We start from the raw sequence: 6,000 nt of genomic DNA on the forward strand, positions 1-6,000 counted from the left end.
TAAGTAATTTAATGTTATTTATATGATATGATGATTATTACCATGAAATATTATGCTTTGTGGATTATAATTTAGTAATATGCAAATTATGTGAGCTACTTGATAAATATGAAATGCTATCAAGTATCGGTTCCGACGTTCTGTGGAAGACAACAAAGATGTGTGATTGAGAAAAATCTCGTTTGAACCTTGGGAAGAGATTAGGATACAAGTGACATGTCACTAGGATATTTGAGTTCCGAGCTCGTTGAGTTGAGTCCGAGTTCGTGAGATGTAACTAGGCATCCGAACTTGTTGAGTTGAGTCTGAGTTAACTTATAGATGCGAACGCCCAAGCTCATTGAGTTGAGTCCGAGTTCACTTATGGGCGGGTTACATGGTAGCTTGGCTACATAATTTTGGCAGGCTATTGAGTTTGTCTAGCTGCGGGTATGGCACTTATTTGCATGCAATCCGTGTATCCAAATTATATTCCGATGTGTTCAACGGGTGAATCTTAAGTGAATAAGGAGAATACTTAAGACGAAGGTGACATGTTGGTAAGTGTGGTGAATGAGAAAATTTGTACAGGTATGCGCTTAAACCCTCAGGTTGAGAACTTGGTATGATGAAATCGTAGTAAGATAGTAAATGCAAATGTAACATGAATGTCTTGGTAATATTTATACAAATGATGTTTTATGTTGGATTGCACGATTATGTTACTTGCTATTTACATATGAACTTACTAAGCATTTATGCTTACTCTCTCCTTTCCATTCTTTCTAGTTTTGACAAGCCAGCTCGGAAATTGGGAACGGTCGGAGGCTCGCTCACACTATCCGTGGACCATTTTGATATATTGGCTTGTATATTTTGAGTATGGCATGTATAGCATTATAATCATTTTGTGTATATGATTTTATGATATGGCTATTGGGTGGTAAGGAAATGTTTGGTAATGATTAGCCATTGGAATGACTAATCAAGATCATATTTGGTGTTATGTATACTTAATGTGCTATCTAATCCATGGAAATTCATAAAAAGGTAAAATTTGCTATAAAATAGTATCATACAACAACAATGACGTGAGTTTGAAAAATCACTAAAAATAGTAGAGACAGAATTAGATGATGAATAAAATATGAAATTGAAGCTTATTGAATATATTTTCATATTAAAGAAACAAAACAGGTAAATAAGTTGTATTTTATGAGAAATTTGAGTTTTGGTGGAACAGGGTCAGAGCAATTTCTGAATCCCCTGTTATGAATTTAGAAATTCACTAAAAATTTTACAAAAATAATCAAGAGTCATAATTTATATGTATATATTTCTTATTGTGTATAATTTTAAGAGAAACAAGGGATATAGTCATCTGAATTTTGTACAGAGAGAAAAGTGATTCATAGTGAGTAGAGGTCAGAGCAATTGAACACTGAAACAGGGGAAATTTTAACTAATAAACTATGCTAATTGGCCAGACGAAAAATTCTGGAAAAAATTAGTAAATAGATATATGAGTCTAGTTTCAGGGAAAATTTACGGATTTTAATTTCGAGTTTCGTAACCCGAGATATGATTTTTTTAGCAACTGTGATGCAGATGGACAGTTTATTACGAAAGGTGAAATAAATTGTTTTAAATTGTTTAAATGATAATTTAAGTTTGTTAACGCCTCGTGCTCGACTCCGGCGATGGTCTCGGGTAAGGGTTGTTACATTTGGTGGAATCAGAGCTTTGGTTTAGTCGTTTCTCGGACTAACATAGCATGTGAAAAAGTTCAACTATACATGTCACCGATCCGTGATAGTGTGATGTCTCCCGACGCGTATGAGCGCCACTTTGTTTAGACAAAGGTACTCTCCAACTGAGCTACACCGACCATGTTGAATGTGATGTTAAAATATTCAAGTATAGTATAGTTATGATGAACTGAAACTTGGAAAGGTACTAATGAGGATTCATGAAATGTGTACATGGTGAAATGAGCTTATCTATGATTAATAGATAATTCCATGATGTATATGATCAATTTATTTGAACAAGTGCATGTGTTTGAGTAACTTATAAAAAATATTGATAAGATGAATATTCATGTATATTGGTTGGGATGATTATGATTGGTAAGCTCGTATAACTTGAGTAAATGTATTAAATTGCTTGGACTGATTTATATGATTGTAATGATATGTATATGATGATGTGTAAGATGGAAGTTTAGACTGTGATATACTTATCCATGTTTGTTTGGCCCTTATATGATATTATGTGCTTGACTTGTCTGATTTAATGAATGGATAAGTAAGATTATCTAGGAAACATGGAAATACATGTATAAGTACACTTGTTTAAATGAGATAACTGGAAAGTGAGTGTAAAATCAATATGAATGTTAGTTACTTGAAATGGATGACATGATTGAAATATGATTGCTATGATGAAAACTGTGTTAGATGTATATGAGAGTTGAGTCAGAGGCCCTACGACCCCCTCCCCCTTACCAAAGTGGTGTTTTATAATGAAAATTCCTGAGATTTATGTTAAATGAGTTTCCAGGTGAGAAACCAAAGAGTTCAATGATGGAATGTTATAAGCATGATTAGAGATTGAGAATGGGTTGATAAGTACAGACATGAGCTAGAAAGATATCGGATTGACCGAAAGATTATTTAATTTTCGTAAGGTCGCAGTTAGCGAAAAAGGTTAATTTTGGTAAAACGATCTATCCTGGTATGACGTCAAGAAATGTATTGATTGAAATTCCCTCATGAATTGGTTTTCTTAGTAAAGGGAATATTATGGAATTTGGGATAGCAAAAATAGTTAAAGGAATAATGTTCGAAATATGAAATGTCCAAGCATGGTAATTACAGTGAACAGTTTGTGATTGTCTCTATTGAGATATGGTATGAGACTATCTGACACCGAAAATATTATTGGGGCTATCTAATCCCTGATGAATTCTTATATTATGAAAATGTTCACTGATCTTAATGATAAACGAATATGTTGTTAGTTTGATTGGATTATAATCTACATGGTTCTGTTTTTCTCTAGTATTTTGTTATATTCTGCCTGTTGGGAATCAATGAGAAATTGTGTATGGTGCCATGATTCTATTTCTACCGATCATTGCTCTGATTGATTTTATATATTTGAGAAGCATATAGTTCCGGTCATATTTGTTGTCAGTGGTTTGGAATGATGTTATTCTGGATTTCTTTTCTTTGAAAAAAAAATATTGGGGTCTTTCATATTTCTATGAGTCTGGTTCTTGGTCTTCTGATGCAGTGCTGTAAATAGGATTTCCTTATCATAGATTTCTTTAACTTGGATTTCCTTATTCTGGGCTTCTCCGTTTCAGATTTCTCTACCTTGGGTTTTCTGGATATTTTATCTTGTAACTTGTTGATCATGACTTGCACTTAGAGCATGACCTCCAACTTGTTGATCCTGATAATGTAGTGAAATTTCAAGTCCCAATGGGTATGGTGGATTTCCTTTCTCAAGTAAGTTAATCAGAGTTAATGTATTCAGTTGAGGTATCAGTATTACTTATGTTAATGCATTTGTTATGGTCTTCGATTGGCATGATGAGTGAATTTGGAATGATGCATGTTGAATCATTCTGTTGACTAGAAGAGAGAATTTCTTTAAATATCAATTACGGATGAATAAGGTAGACTTGATTGTTCAATCTGTATGGAATATATGTCCAGAATTTAATGAGATGTACATGCTTGAGAATAAGATTTTATTTCTTCACGGGTAAAAAGACGAATAGTATAATTAAGAAGTGTATGTTTCCTAGAAGAATCGTATGCAATAAGAAGATCTGATATTGATAATGTGAAGATAATCTGGGTATTAAAAAAATGCTAAAACGATCATTGTTTATCTTTAAGTACAAATTCTTGAAATGTTGAAAGTTTAAAGATGTATAGCAAGAATCATCAGAATTATTTTTGCCGTTTTGGAATTAGAATGGAAATATAAAAGGTTAATATGGATTTTCTTGTCTGGATCATTCCTGTCCTTGAAAGAGGAAAGTGATATGTAGTGTTGTTAAATGTTATGAGATGTGTAAATTATACTGGTATACCCGAATGTCTGCTCACCAGATTCATAAAATTTCGTGTCTTTATGAATTTTGGATATCATGGAATTTTAATCTCCACTAATCGGATTGAGATCCGAGTTTCATATCATGATTTCTTTGGAAAGCCAGAAGAGGCTTGAAATAAAAAGTAGCTGAGGGTTGAATTGACAAATAATTGGACTGTGTGAAATTATAAAGAGTATGAGGATGAGAGGAACTGACTAGTATTACTATTCGAATTCGTAAAGATTCGGGTACGAATGTATATGTAACATGATGGTATGGATCGGACTTTTGAATACATGAGTTTTCTGGTAGAGATTAAGTTTCAGTAAAAGTATTGTAAAGTGAATACCACTTATGATTTTTGTATGTAAAATTTAAAGAGATAGGTAGTAAAAGTTTAACCTAAGTGAAAGTTCTTTGACATTGATTATAGGATTGAGGAATCCAAGTGAAAAACCAAAACCACTTTTCTGGTGAGATTTTCGGGGACGAAAATCCCTAAAGAGGGGAGAAATGTAACATCTCGATTTTGAGCTTAGTCGGAACAGTGGTTTCGGGATCACAAATTCGATGAGGAAAATTTTATTTTTATTATATTTTTATGGTCTACGATTTCACGGAATGATTTCGTGAAAAATTTTGACGTTTGGACACTCAATTTAGTAAAAATGACTAAATTGTAAAAAAGTGTAAAAGTTGAGTTTTACATGTTAGAGGTGTCTAATTGTCATGAAATTTTACATGGGAGGTCATTAAAAGATAATGAAACCATTGTATAAATTTTTGGACAAAAATGGCCTTGATTGGGTAAAACTTGAAAGAATAGTAAAAAGGGTATTTTGATTATTTAGGGATAAAATAAATTAAAAGACAAATTTTAAATCCCAAATGTGTCCCTTTCTTCTTGCTACAGCAGAATGTACCAAGAGCAACCATGGTTAGGGTTTGGCCAAGCTTCCAAGCTCGATTGTAAGTCCATTTTAGCCCCGTTTTTAATGTTCTTTACGTTTTTTGAGTCCCGGTAACTTGATTAAGCTTATTCTAACAATAATTTAACCTAGGGTTTATATTTGGAAAAATACCCATAGGTGAAATGTGTTTATTTTGATGTTTTATGGTAGAATATGAAGCTTGAAATTGTGTTAAACAACTTTTGCTAAGCGATTTTACGTGAAAACGAGTAAAACGACATAATCGGTAAAAATACCTAATGTTCATAAGTACATGTTAGAGTAAGAATTTGATGTTTCCATAGAAGGGAAAAATGATTAGCATGTCATAAAAAATAAGAAAATAGGATGAAGTTTAATTTCCGAGCCTTGGGGCAAAAGAATAAATATGTAAAAATTTAGGGGCAAAAATGTAATTTTTCTAAAGTTTGAGTCAAGGACTGTTTTAATAAATGTGAGTATTAAATAAGCTAAATTTGATATTTTAGATCAAGAGAAACAAGATTCGAGTCGTGATCGAGGGAAAAATAAAGTTTACGAAGATTAGGCTTGATTTCTAACATTTTGCACCGAGGTAAGTTCAGGTGTAAATGTAGTAACATAATTGTCATTTTAAGTAATTTAATGTTATTTATATGATATGATGATTATTACCATGAAATATTATGCTTTGTGGATTATTATTTAGTAATATGCAAATTATGTGAGCTACTTGATAAATATGAAATGCTATCAAGTATCGGTTCCGACATTCCGTGGAAGACAGCAAAGATGTATGATTGAGAAAAATCTCGTTTGAACCTTGGGAATAGATTAGGATACAAGTGACATGTCACTAGGATATTTGAGTTTCGAGCTCGTTGAGTTGAGTCCGAGTTCGTGAGATGTAATAGGCATCCGAACTCGTTAAGTTGAGTCCGAGTTCACTGATGGATGAGAACGCCCGAGCTCGTTGAATTG

Source organism: Gossypium arboreum, chromosome 1, assembly GCF_025698485.1.
Source record: "Gossypium arboreum isolate Shixiya-1 chromosome 1, ASM2569848v2, whole genome shotgun sequence".
Lineage (NCBI taxonomy): Eukaryota > Viridiplantae > Streptophyta > Magnoliopsida > Malvales > Malvaceae > Gossypium > Gossypium arboreum.